The sequence below is a fragment of the Petaurus breviceps genome, unplaced genomic scaffold, assembly GCF_028583685.1.
Source record: "Petaurus breviceps papuanus isolate PSGF00001 unplaced genomic scaffold, PetGlider_PUasm1.0 175, whole genome shotgun sequence".
Classification (NCBI taxonomy): domain Eukaryota; kingdom Metazoa; phylum Chordata; class Mammalia; order Diprotodontia; family Petauridae; genus Petaurus; species Petaurus breviceps.
In genome coordinates this window covers 17,683,166-17,697,957 of record NW_027185764.1, presented here as the reverse complement: position 1 = coordinate 17,697,957, position 14,792 = coordinate 17,683,166, and the positions used below count along the sequence as shown (strand labels likewise).

Genomic DNA, 14,792 nt, shown 5'->3' with positions numbered 1-14,792 from the left:
TTTCAAATTCTTTCCTCTTGAAGTAGGAGATGGGGTGGGGAGGAGGAGGGAAGGCCTAGAGATTGCATAAAGTTACTTAGAGAAATGGGGCTTAACAAAGAGGAAAGGGAGTAGCCTTGACTGTTTATAGGATTGGGTGCAATCCTTTGTTTTTTTGTGTTTTTTTGACAGGTTAAATAAATCCAGTCCTAAATTCAATCTTTTCTTAACCCAACTACTTGCATGGAACAGAAGAGCCTTTTCTCTTTACTTACTGATTGGTAGATTGATTATGGAGACCTAGACATGAGATCAATTCTGATGATCCTTGGGGAAACCCAGAATGTGCACAATGGTTACTAAAAACTCCCCAAAGTGAAACTGGTCCCCGTAAACTCAAGAGTTTCAGTTTCAGGCCATGAGTTACATGGGTACTTCACTCAACAATCTGGCTGCAATTTACCTTTCCAGTCTTACTTCTTTCTAATTTAAAAATTACTTTCCATCACACACACTGCGCTCTAGCCAAATGGGGCTCCCAGTTCTTCCTTGAACTTTTATATCTCACCTTTATATATTGACAAGGGTCGTCCCCTATCCTGGAATGCACTCCCTCTTCATCTCTACTCCCAGAATCCTCCTCTTACTTCAAGGCTCAGCACCATCTCCTTCCCAGATCTCTCCCACTGAAAGTGCCCTCTCTCATCTCCAATTTTCCTAAGGTACTTTGTCAGGCTTTCTCCTTCATGCCCTTCACTCTATACCTTGCACTATACTTATCTGAGTTTACATTGCACTGCCCACCACCCAATAGAAAGCAAGCTTTTTAAAAAATAAGTTTTCATTGAAGTCTTATGTGTTTTTTGTCATCATAGTTTTGCCCTGTATCCCTCCTCCTCTCCAAGAGCCATCCCCATATAAAAAAATATTATCCTTTTGATATCAGTTCTCAGAAGATGAATTTAAAGATATCTATAAGCATATGAAAAAATGTTCTAAATCACTAGTGATTAGAGAAATGAAAATCAAAACAACTCTTAGGTATCACATCTCACCAGCCAGATTGGCTAAGATGAAAAAACAGGAAAATGATAAATGCTGGAGAGGATGTGGAAAATTGGAACACTAATGCATTGTTGGTGGAGTTGTGAACTGATCCAGCCATTCTGGAGAGCAATCTGGAACTATACCCAAAGGGCTATAAATAAGTGTATACCCTTTGACCCAGAAATTCTATTTCTAGGGTTATATCCCAAAGAGATCAGAGAAGTGGAAGGAGGACCCGTATGTACAAAAATATTTATAGCAGCTCTTTTTGTGGTGGCAAAGAATTGGAAATCAAGGGGATGCCCATCAATTGGGGAATGGCTGAGCAAGTTGTGGCATATGAATATAATGGAATACTACTGTGCTATAAGAAATGAGGAGCAGACAGACTTCACAATAACCTGGAGAGACTTATATAAACTGATGCTGAGCAAGAAGAGCAGAACCAGGAGAAATCCGTACACAATCACAGACACAACGTATGTGTGACAAATAACCTCGATAGACTGGGCTCCTCTCAGCAATGTAAGCAAGACAACTCCAAAAGACTCATGATGGAAAGAGATACCCACATCCAGAGAAAGAGCTGCAGACTCTGAATGCAGATTGAAACAAACTACTTGACTCTGTTTCTTTTTCTTGTTTTGTTTTGTTTCCTCTTTCCCATTGATCATTCCATCAGTTATAATCCTTCTTTACAACCTGACTAATGATTAATGTGAAGATATTTGTAGGTCCTATATTCACATGCATGCCACCATGATGGAGGGCGGGGAGAGAGGGAGGGGGAGAAAAAAATGAAACTCAAGGGACTGTGGAACTGAATGTTGTAAAATAAAAGTAAGTAAACAAAAAAAATTTAAAAAAATATTATCCTTTTAATATGCGCACAATGGATAGAGTCAGGAGGACCTGAGTTCAAAATCAACCTGAGACACTAGCTGTATGACCCTGGACAAGTCACTTAACCCTGCTTGCCTCAGTTTTTTCACCTGTAAAATGAGCTGGCGAAGGAAATGGCAAAACACTTTAGTATCTTTGCCAAGAAAACTCTCTGTGGGGTCATAAAGAGTCAGAAACAACTGAACAACATCTTTTTAACAAAAAAGAAGAAATATTAGCAGAACAAATGAGCACATTGAAAAAGGCCTAAAACTTACATAATGTGCAAGATTGTGGTCTTCTCACCTCCATGAAGGGGGCAGGGGAATTGGGAGTGCCCTTTCAAATATAAGTTTCTTGGGACCATGCCATTTTTATCTTGATATCTCTAGTACAAGATGCCTGGCACATAGTGGGTGCTTGAAAATGTTTATATTTTCTCTTCCCCTTTCTCCCTCTCTCCCCCTCTTTCTTTCTCTTTCTCTCTCTGTGCTTTTGAGCAGAAAAATTATGGGGAACAACCCTCAAACAAGCACCCACAATAATGACGGTATGATGCGGAATTCCCCAGCACATAATCTGTGCTTGAGTCCCCAGACACCACTTCTGAGCACAGATCTATGTCCTCTGACAACCACATGATACAAGAGCTCACAAATATTCACACAAGGGCAAGACAAGCCTGGGCTATTATTTAGGTTCAGGAAAGATGGAGTTGAAAACTGCCTATAAATATTCATTAGTAACAGACTCCAATGCTTCAATTAGCATTTTCCATGGGGAGGTCAGCTGCCCATGCTGCTCTGTAAAACCTGAGTTGGCAGGACCAGAGACCTTGGAACATGATGAATTGAGATGAGGGTTCTTACTTACCCTGGTTTGCTTTAGTCTGCAGGCAGATGCTTCCCCACTACTTCCTGGAGCAGGACTCAAAGGTCTCAGGGGAAGGGGACTGACTTATTTACTCCTGGTACCCATGCTATGATTTTAGGATGTACAAGTAGAGAGGGTCTTTGGTGCTCTATTAGGCTCAGAGATTAGGTTCATAGATTTCGAGCTGGAAAGAACCTTTAACAGTCTGTCTAGTCCAAAACCTCCGTTTTGGAGATGAAGAAACTATGGTCCATTGAGAAGTAACTTTATTCAAGCAGAAACATTTAAACTCTGATCCTTTTAAATACAGTGCTCTTTCTTCTACGTGAACCTTAAATTTCTTACTCCTTCAAGAACCCCTGTGTTCCTGACCCTTTTCTGAGTCATGGGCAATCTGCAGAAGCCCATGGACCCCATTCAATGAATGATGGAAGGAAGTGTTAAATTCCAGCAAGGGCGCTAGTGAAAATAAACATGTCATTTCCCCCTACCTCGCCCATCTAAATGCCCAGACCCTCTAAAATCTATCCCTAGACCCACTTCTCAAGTGAAGGACCCCAGACTTTGTGATTCTTCCTGAGTCTAAGCAAACCTCCCCTGATTTAGTGCAATCTTATTTCCAAAGGTACCTGCAAACTGCCTGACCTAGCTCTGGGCAGCTGGCAAGAGGTCAGCGTTGGGGGAATTTGCAGACCAGGTGCATCCTTGGCGTTGATATAGCTGGATTCCCACGGCCAATTAATCCTTCCCTCCTTGACAATTTGAACCCAATGGAGATAGAGGCTGGAGACGGACAGGGGCAGCAGCTGCTCCTGCCTGAAGATGCTCACAAACAGTTTTGCTTTATTCCTGGCTAAACTCAGGTTTACTTTTCCATGTAGGCAAGAGCACTTCACTCTAGCCTAGGGATGTAGCCCTCCTCTGAACTCTTTTCTATGACATAGACACATACGTCTGTACCACTCATTCCAGCATTTCTTTGCCACCTTATATTGTGTCTTATTGTTCCATGGGTGTGAATCCTGTCTCCCCAAGGAGATAGTAAGTTCCGTGAAAGCGGGAAATAAATCTCTTCCTCTCATACCTTTCTCACTGCCAGTAATGGGGCTGAGCATACAGTTAATGTTGGATAAATTAAGTTGAGGTTCTTTCATTTTAGCCAACTGACCCTGTCACATTACTATCCCTTCAGATTCGGTTTCTCCATCTGTACAATTTACATAACACTTATGCTATCTAAGTGGCTCAGTGGATAGAGTAAGGAAGACCTGAGTTCAAATCCAGCCTCAGACACTTACTAGCTGTGTGACCCTTGTCAAATCACTTAACCTCCCTGTCTCAGTTTCCTCATCTGTAAAATGAGGGGGTTGGACTCAATGACCTCTAAGGCATTCTCCATCTCTAAATCTGTGATCTTCCAAAATAGACATAAAGCTCTGAAACAAACTCATAGACCTCCACTAGATCTTAAAAGATAATTAAATTTAATATTACAAAGGAGGAAACTGAGTCTCAGAGCCAGCAAATGACTTGACCAGGGTACAGATGGGACATGAACTCAAAATCAGCATTTTTTTTCTTATTGTGCTACATAATCCCTAGAATTCTAAGTCTGAACCACGATGTGAAATCAGGGGGGGTTGTGTTCAAATTCCAGCTCTTGTGACCATGTGAGCTTAGGGTCTCCGGGTTTCCATTTTTTTATCTACAAAGTGACAAGGCTAACCCAGACAATCCATAAGGTCCTTTCCTGCTCTAAATTTTCTGCTTGGTACAATGAATAACTTCACAGCAGACAGGCCACAGCCAAATTGCAAGAAACTAACTAAAGCCAAAGAAAGCCATGAAGAGATTTCAGGAGGACTGTGCCAAAGGGAGGTTGCCAAAGCTTCATTTGGGGAGGCCAGTGCCCTGGCTGGAAGAAACACTACTCATTTCTAGCTGTGAAAACTGAATCTACTCTTATAAGCTCTTGGGAAACAGCTTCAAAATGTATTACACTTGCCCCTACGTCTCACAGGAAACTACGAACAAAGATGTTGGTTTCCATCCAATAATAAAAGTGAGAAAAAGCAGTTGCCAACTATTTCCTTTCCCAGATGTGAAGCTCAAAATACAAATGAATTTTAAAAAATGACACGTGGAGAAAAACCTGCTACCCACACACTCCCCGCCAGGGGAGTGAAAGGGGGATGGTCCCAAGACTTGATCTGGGTCATGTAAGAATCAGGCTAGCTTCTCTTTTTTCGTTGGGTACACACTGGTTCCACCTACATTTATTTAAAAATAAATAAGACACCCTCTGTGGAGCAATTTTATTTTTTATTCATTTGTTCAAGAGCCTCTTGAGATGATGTTCAGATCTTACTTTGCCTGTATGACCTTCTAAATGTCTGTCTGCATTACTTGTCTGGTTCACTGCTGTCAAAATCAGGCAGGGCTTGGCCAGTAGCAGAATGTGCCAGGTTGGGGATGGCCAGAATCCAGGCATATGAAGGCAGAACCACAGGAGTGAGGCCGGAGATCGAGGAAAGCTTGAACAGTGGGCAATGAGGGCAGATATTGAGGCTCAGCTCATTCTATTCGAGATTTTATTTTATTTTTTTATATACACATTTGTTTTTAAAACTTTGAGTTCCAGATCTTTTCCCTTCTTCCCTTCTCACTCACCCCCACTGGGAAGATACGCAATTCAATATAGATTGTACATGTGTAGTTACATAAAACATTTCATAGTAGATATATTGTGAAAGGCTAACTATATTTCCCTCCATCCTATCCTGCCCCCCACTTTTTCTATTTTCTCCTTTGACCCTGTCCCTTTTCAAAAGTGTTTGCTTCAAACTAACCTCTCCCCCAATCTGCCCTCCCTTCTATCATCCCCCCTCTTATCCCCTTCCCCCCACTGTCCTGTAGGGTAAGATACCCAATTGAGTGACTGTGTTATTCCCTCCTTAAGCCAAATTCAATGTGAGTAAGGTTGTCCCATCCCCTTTTACCTTCCTGCGCTTCTTCTCCATTGTAACAGTTTTCTCTTGCCTCTTTTATATGAGATGATTTACCCTAATCTGTCTCTCCCTTTCTCCTCCCAATATATTCCTTTCTTACCTTTTAATTTTATTTTTTAGATATCATCTCTTCATATGCAACTCGTCCTGTGCCCTCTGTCTATGTATACATGAACATACATATGCACACCCTCACATATATGTTTATACACACCTGCACCCTCCTATACATACATATATATGTGTGTACACACACACACACACACACACATATATATATATATATATATATATATATATATATTCCCTTCAACTGTCCTCATACTGAGAAAAGTCTTATGAGTTACAATTATCATTTTTCCATGGAAAAGGAATGTAACTACTTACACTTTAAAAAGTTCGTTATAATTTCTTTTTCCTGTTTACCTTCTCATGCTTCTCTAGCTTCTTGTATTTGAAAGTCAAATTTTCTGTTCAGCTCTGGTTTTTTCATGAAGAATACTTGAAAATCCTCTATTTCATTGAATGACCATGTTTTCTCCTGAAGCATTATACTCAGTTTTGCTGGGTAGGTGATTCTTAGTTTTAATCCTAACTCCTTTAACCTCTGGAATATCATATTCTAAGCCCGTCAATACCTTAATGTAGAAGCTGCTAGGTCTTGTATTATCCTGATTGTGTTTCCACAATCCTCAAATTGTTTCTTCCTGACTGCTTGTAGTATTTTCTCCTTGACCTGGGAACTCTGGAATTTGGCTATAATATTCCTAGGAATTTTCTTTTTGGGATCTTTTTCAAGAGGCGATCAGTGAATTCTTTCAATTTCTATTTTTCCCTCTGGTTCTAGAATATCAGGGCAATTTTCCTTGATAATTTCTTGAAAGATGGTGTCTAGGTTCTTTTTTTGATCATGGGTAGTCCAATAATTTTTAAATGATCTCTTCTGGATCTATTTTCTAGGTCAGTGGTTATTCCAATGAGATATTTCACATTGCCTTCTATTCTTTCATTTGTTTGGGTCTGTTTTATAGTATCTTGATTTTTCATAAAGTCATTAGCTTCCATTTGCTCCAATCTAATTTTGAAGGAATTATTCTCTTAAGTGAGTTTTTGAAATTCTTTTTCCATCTGGCAAATTCTGTTTTTTAAGGCATTCTTCTCTTCATTGGCTTTTTGGGCTTCTTTTGCCATTTGAGTTAGTTGATTTTTTAAGGTGTTATTTTCTTCAGTCAGGCTGTTGACTCACTTTTCTTGATTTTCTTGCATCATTCTCATTTCTCTTCCCAATTTTTCCTCCACTTCTATTACTTGATTTTCAAAATACCTCTTTAGCTCCTCCATGGCCTGTAACCAAGTCATATTTTTCTTGGGAGTTTTTGATGTAGGAGTTCTGACTTTGTTGTCTTCCTCCCATTCCATGTTTTGATCCTTTTTGTCCCTGAAAAAGGAATCTATGGTAGGATTGCATTTCCTCTGCTTGCACATGTTGCCAGTCAATTACTTGACTTTTGAACTCTTTGTCACAGTACAACTCTTGATTTCAGAATGAAGAGAGCTTTGTCCCATATCACTGGGATTTTCGCAGCTGCTGGAGCTATAAGTTGGGTGCCCTCTCTGCAGCCCCCACAGGCTCTGGCACCTGGCCACATACCCCAGGACCTCCACCCAAGACCATGATCCAGATCCAAGCAGGTCAAAGCAAGTGCCATTACCTTGGTCCCCCTACAATCTGCATCCCAGGAGTTCCTGAGGCAGCCACAGGGCTGTGCTGCTATGCCTCCCCTGCTTCTCACCCCAGGAGCAGGGGCCAGACCATGCTCTTCCGTTCACCCCTGTTCCAATGGAGTTCCACACTGACCTTTTACTTTTCTTTGGTGTTTATGGGTTGAGAAGTGTGGAAACCACAGCAGCTGCTGGTGCTTCACTCTCCTGAAGTCTGCTTTGGCCACTGCTGGTTGGGGCCGCCCTGGGGCCAAAACTGCTGATCCCGTGGGGCTGGGCTTGGCTCCCGGCACACTGCGATAGACCCTTCCTGCCAGCCTGCCAGGCTGCCTTCAGCAAGAGATTTGTTTCTCTGTGTCACTTTGTGGGTTCTGTAGCTCTAAAATTTGTTTAGAGTAATTTTTTACATGTATTGGAGGAGGTGGAGGGCGGAGCTGCGGGGAAGTCCTGTTTCTACTCCCTATTCGACATTTTAACAAATTACTTAAATGAAAATATATTGGAAAGGGAATAAGCACTTATTGAGTGCCTACTATGTACCCGTCGCTGTGCTAAGCATTTCACAAATATCATCTCATTTGATCCTCACAAAAACCCTGAAAGGTAGGTACTGTTATTATCCTCATTTTGCAGTTGAGGAAACACAGGCAGAGAGAGGTTAAGTGACTGTCCAGGGTCACCAAATATTTGGGGCTGGGTTTGAACTCAGATCTTCCTGACTCTAGACCCCCAGTTTTATCTACTGTTCCATCTAGCTGCCATAGATGGCATGTTTATCAAGTTTGCTGATGAAAAAAAGTTGGGGAGTATGGTTAACAAAAAGCTAGAACAAATGACCTGAATCTAGTAAGATAAAACTGAAGAGAAATAAATGGAAAATCCTGTCCTTGGGCTCAAAAAATTAACTGTGCAAAGACAGGATAGGGAAAAGTGTGATTAGACAAGAATGCATGTGGAAAAAAACAAACCAAAGAAACAAACATTGGAGGTTTTAGTAACATGCAAGGTCCGTATGAGTCAGAAGCATTACAAGTAAGCTAATGAATTCCCAGGCTCCACTCCTGCGGCCCTGGTATCCAGAACAAGGAAGGGAGGTGTGACTTTTGCTATATCCTGTACTGATTAGAACTCATGTCCCCATTATCAGAAGGACATTGTAAAGATCAACTGTATGGCAGAGACTCTGATTATGGTATAAGAGGATTTTTTTAAACATTCATTTCTTAAACTTTCAGTTCTAGATTCTCTCCCTCCTCTGCCCATTGAGAAGGCAATAAATACAACAGATATTATTCATCTGAAGTCATGCAAAACATACTTCTATATTAGCCATGTTGTAAAAAAAAAAAATAAAGTTTAAAAAAACGCTTCAACCTGCATTCAGAGTTCATCAGTTCTCTCTCTGGAAAGATGCAAAGTATTTTTCACCATGAATACTTTTGAATTGTCTTGGATTGCTGTACTGATGAGAGTAGCTAAGTCTTTCAAAACTGACTATTGTTACAATAATGCTGTTACTATGTATAATGGTCTTCTGGTTCTACTCACTTTGCATCAGTTTATATAAATATTCGCAGATTTTTCTGATCCTGTCTCCCCACCCCTTGTTATTTCTTATAGAACAATAGTATTCTACCACAATCATATACCACAACTTGCCCCAACTGATGATCTGTCACTCAATTTACAATTCCTTAATATTTGTTAAAGAAACATTTAGCTTGGAAAAGAGAAAACTTAAAGGGACAGTAACCAATGTCTTCAAATATTTAAAGGTCTGTGACACAGAAGTGGGATTAGAATTATTTTGCTGGGGCCTGAAAGCCCAACCTTGGAAGCAGTGTGTGAAAGGTACAGGGTAACATATTTCAGAAACTGGTTGTACAGAAAAGATTCCTAATAATTTAAGCTGCCCCGAAGTGGAATGGGCAAAGTCTCCATCAGTGGTGGTCTTCAATTAGAGGATGGAGGATGCCATGTTAGAGATGTAGTAGGCTTTACCCACCTCTGAGATACTGGGCTTCAAGGAGGTCCAAGTACACAGTAAGTGGGGAGATCTGTCCCTAGAAAGAAGAGCACAAACTGGAGAGCAGCTGGCATCTAGAAGGAATGGTAGCTTATGGTGCAAAGCCAGTCAGAGAAAGTCGAGTCCTTGGGAGGACTTGGGGATGGAAAACTAGTCTTATTAGTCCTGGAGAACTACCCAAGGAACCAAAGCAGATACTAAGCCATGGAGTGGGATGCCAAGGTGTTGGGAACAATAACAATTAGATAATTTGATTGGAACAGGATACTTTAGGGTGAGGAAGCTCCTTCTAATGATGGCTGGTACTTTCTTTGTACCTTGTCGTCTTAGAAATGGTGCAGCTGGGTGGCACAGTGGATAGAGCCCTGGGCAGCACTGTGGATAGAGCCCTGGGCGGCACAGTGGATAGAGCCCTGGGCCTAGAGTCAGGAAGAACTGAGTTCAAATTCAGTCTTATATGCTTGCTAGCTGTTGGACCTGAGCAAGTTACTTAACTTCTGTTTGCCTTAGTTTCCTCAACTGTAAAAGGGGGGTTATAGCAGACTACCTCACAGGGTTGTTATGAGGATAAAATGAGATAATATGGTAAACTGCTTAGCACAGTGCCTGGCACATGGGTGCTATATAAATATTAGCCATCGTTGTCATTATTGTTATTTTTATTATATAATTGTCCTAGAGCCCAGAGGTTAAATGCCTCACCCAGGATCATTCAACAGGTATATGTCAGCAGCCACATTTGAAATCAGTTTTCTTCACTTCAAGGATAGCTCTCAATTCATTATGCCAACAGGCCTGTTTTGTTAAAACAGAAGGTATTAATAAAGTTACTTTTCTTCTTTTTCTTTTTTTAGAGGGGGAAGGCAAGGCAATTGGGGTTAAGTGACTTGCCCAAGGTCATATGGCTGGCTAGTAAGTGTTAAGTGTCTGAGGCCAAATTTGAACTCAGGTCCTCCTGACTTCAGGGCCGGTACTCTATTCACTGAGCCATGTAGTCACCCCACACATCTCATTTCATTGTGCTTTGTTTTATTGAGCTTCATAGATACTGCATATTTTACAAACTGAAGGTTTATGGCAACCCTGCTTCAAGCAAGTCTATCTGTGCCAGTTTTCCAAACAGCATGTGTTCACATTGTGTCTCTGGTAATGGTCATTCTCACAATGTTTCAAACTTTTTCATTATTATTACATCTGTTACGGTGATCTGTGATCTCTGACCTTTAATGTTATCATGGTAACTGCTTTGGGGGAGCCAGGAACCACACCCATATAAGACTTTGAACTTAATCAGTAAATATTGTGTGTTTTCTGAGTGCTCTTACCAGCCATTCCCCTGTCTTTCTGTCCCTCTCCTCAGGCTTCACTATTACCTGAGATACAACAATGTTGAAATCAGACCAATTAATAACCCTACAATAGCAAAGTGTTCAAGTGAAAGGAAGAGTCAATCATTGTAGCAAATGTCATTGTCTTATTTTAAGAAATTGCCACAGCCACCCCACCCACAGTAACCACCACCCTGGGTGAGTAAGCATCCATCGACACCTAGGCAAGACCAGTACAAAGATTACAACTCACTCAAGGCTCAGCTGATGGTTAGCATTTTGTTTTTAGCAATAATGCATTTTTTAATTAAAGTTTGTATGTTGGTTGGGTTTTTTTTGACAATACTATTACACACTTAATAAACTATAGTAAAGCATAAACATAACTTTCATATGCACTAGGAAAGAAAAAAATTCCTATGACTCACTGCAATCTTTGTTCTATTGCAGTGGTCTGGAATAGAGCCTGCAGTATTTCTGAGGCATGCCTGTAAATGCTAAAGTGAGTGTCATCTTTGGGGGTTAGATAATGAGCCTCCCAAACGTAGAGACTGCATTCTTCTCCTTCCTTCATCATTCAGCACTGTGCTGGTATGAAATTCTGCCATCTAATGTGAAAAAAACACCAAATCCACAAATATTTTAGTCTTATGTTGGCCGTCCTTGGAAATTAAGATAAGGAAATTTTGGCCACCAGGGGGCTCTCAGATTTTTCTACCCAAGCCAAGATTCTGAAGGTCACAGAAGTAAAAACATCTATATCTGCAACATTCAGTCAAAAATAAATACTAGCCTAAGGGGCCAGGGCAGAAGTTCATCTGTATAACAAATGTTTATTGAGTATCTACTATGCATGATGCCCTGTTCTAGGCCCTATGGGGGATAGGAAGATGAATGAAACATAGAATCACAGATTTAGAACCAGAAGAGTTCTCAGAGGTCATTGAGTAGGACCCATTTTACAGATGTGGTCCTGAGGCCCAGAGAGGTTGCAGAATTTGCCTAAGATCACACAGGTATTATATGGTAGAACCATAGTCTCAATTCTTATTTATTTATTTGCTTTTAGTCTACAACATTCAGTTCCACAATCCCTTCAGTTCCAAATTTTCTTTCCCTCCTTCCCCTCTCCCCCCACCCCCATGGTAACATGCAATTCAATATAGGTTCTACAAATACCTTCACATTAAACATTAGTCAAATTGTAAAGAAGGATTATACCCAATGGCCATAGTCTCAATTCTAGAGTACTTTTTTTTTTTGCCGGGGAGAAGGCAGGGCAATTGGGGGTTAAGTGACTTGCCCAAGGTCACACGGCCAGTAAGTGTTAAATGTCTGAGGCTGGATTTGAACTCAGGTCCTCCTGACTCCAGGGCTAGCCTAGCCCATAGTCTCAATTCTAAAGGAACATAATGGAAGTTTGGGGAGGGAGGATACAAAGACCACACCCACACCCCCTATAACATAAGGCAGACCTACATAAAGGAATGTGGTGTAAAAGAAATAAGGCAACAGGTATGTAGCCTAACATATATTAGGCTACTTTTATTTTTGTTTGATTTCTATTGGAATCTGTATCTAGGGCAAGGGGACCAGGGGAGAGAAGGAGGGAGAGTATTCTCTGTGCAGAAAGGAATTTGTTTTTTCTTTGAGTGCAGGAAGGAGAAATCAGCCTTCCCACCATCAAGTGTTTACTGAGAGCACCAACTCTATACTATGCTAAGCACTTCACAATGATGAGATCATCTGATCCTCACAACAACCCTGAAAGGTGGACACTATTACAATATCCATTTTACAGTAGAGGAAACTGAGGCAAAGAGGATTTTTTAAAAGTGACTTACCCAAGGTCACACAGTTCATAGGTGTCTGAGGTCACATTTGAATTGAGATCTTCTTGACCCCAGTGTTCACTGCTCTATCCAGCTGCCTATGTACCCAGCCCTATGTTCAGTTCTCATGGGGGTGGGTTGGGGGGGAAGTGTAGCAGAAACCACATGGGGCAGCTAGTGCGAAGTCCAGGACAGTATATAATTAAGTGTCCAAGGCGGCACAGAGTTAAGTGTTCTGAGAATTCAAGGGTGGTAAAGATGAAGGAAGGCTGAAGCAGTGAGGGAAGGCTTCAGAAGAAAGTGAGAATGGACCCTGAAGTTTGACCAGGACTTGGGATGGCGGAAAGGGGAATATTCCAGTTGGGGCAGTTGGGGGCTGAAGACAAGAGCCCAGCGTATGTAGATAAGAAGTCCTGCATGATATACAGGGGGTCTCATGCAAGCTTTGTGGGCCAGAGAGAACTGGTGTAGGCTGCTGATGACAAAAATCCATTACAAAAATAGCACAGAGTTCAGACTAAGTGCCTGTCCTGATTCATAACTGGAACTCCCCACATGAAAACAGCTCTATGTAAATGAAACCCACAGCAGATTCTGCTCGTCCACACGTCCAGGGAGGAGAAGGTTTGTGGTTGATGGTGGCTAAATCTACTTCAGTCTAGAAGCGAAGACACTTTATTTCAGTATCTTTAGGCTGAAGAAGTTGTCAGAGTTTTCATAATAACTGTTTATATCTGTATCATGGCTTATAGTTACAAAATATATTCATAGCCCTGTTTGGCTTTGGAGTTTGAGGACCTGGGTTTAAATCTTACCTGTGACATTTACTACTTAAGTAACTTTGGACAAATCATTCACCTCTCCGAGGATGGGAGTTTGCTTAGCTTATTTGCTACTCCCTAGCAGGGTTATAAAAAGAATCAAAAGAGATGATATGTAAAGTTAAAGTAAAATTAACATAGAGCCTGAGTCAGCTAGATGGCAAAGCAGATAAAGTACCAGCCTTGGAGTCAGGAAGCCTAATCTTCCAGCCTCAGATACCTGCTAGCTGAGTGACCCTGGGCAAGTCATTTCATCTTGTTTGCCTCAGTTTCCTCATCTGTAAAATGAGCTGGAGAAGGAAATGGCAAATCACTCTAGTATATTTGCCAAGTAAACCCCAAATGGGGTCACAGAGAGTTGGACACTAATGGAAAACAACTAAATAACAATTAACATAGAGCCTGGCACACAGTAGGCAACAATAAATGCTTATTTATTACCAGTAATAAATGCTTATTCTCCTTTCTACCATTTTATCTACTGGACTAGATGGCTTGCTAGGTCCCTTCTTTCTAGACCTATGATGTCATTTAATGTTCAAAACAAGCCTGAGTCAGGCAATGCAGGGATTTATCATTGCCATTTTTTTTTCTAAGAGAAGATTTCCCTATCTCACCTAAACTGAAAGTGAAATCCCAAACCCAGTCTGATTGACCCACTTGATTTTCTGATCTGGGCTGGTTCATCTTTCTTATCCTCAGGGGCTTCCTACATTAAGACCGAACTTAGTTTGGACAGCCAACTGGCTTAACCCACTGCATCTCAGAACTCTAGAGCTCAAGAGGTCCTGTAGCCTTCACCTTTCAGCAAGCAGGGATTACAGGTGTGTACCACTGCTCCCCCCCGCCTCCAGTTTGTCATATCTACATTTTAAGGATGGGGAAACTAAGGCTCAGAAGAATGATCCCCACCATAAAGTTATATACAGATCTAGACTCTAACCCAGAGCTGCTTAATTTCCAGTACAGTGATCCCTTTGCTGGATACTTGGACCTCTCTGAGCTTTATCCTACAGGGATGAAAAAAAGATTCTCCTCAGGATGAACTCTATGCAAATCAGACCCATAGTCGGTAGAGTCTCTCTATATAGAACTCTGATCAACAACATGACCAATCATGGTTTCGCAGAGCCCATGATGAAGCATGTGTGTGCCCACTGCCTAAGAGAGTAGATGGATTCAAGAGGACAGAATGAAACATCTTTTTCTGGATCTGGTCAATGAAGAAATTTGCTTTGCTTGGCTATGTCTTTCTCTTACATGGGTCTTATTTT

At 41.2% G+C, this 14,792-nt stretch overlaps 2 protein-coding genes across 3 annotated transcripts in view; both read right to left on the bottom strand.

Moving 5' to 3' along the window:
* The window catches only part of ADAP1 (ArfGAP with dual PH domains 1), a 171,744-nt gene that overhangs the window by 108,978 nt on the left and 47,974 nt on the right, over nt 1-14,792 (bottom strand). The window lies entirely within an intron of this gene.
* The window catches only part of PRKAR1B (protein kinase cAMP-dependent type I regulatory subunit beta), a 716,155-nt gene that overhangs the window by 666,975 nt on the left and 34,388 nt on the right, over nt 1-14,792 (bottom strand). The gene's annotated exons all lie outside the window — the stretch shown is intronic.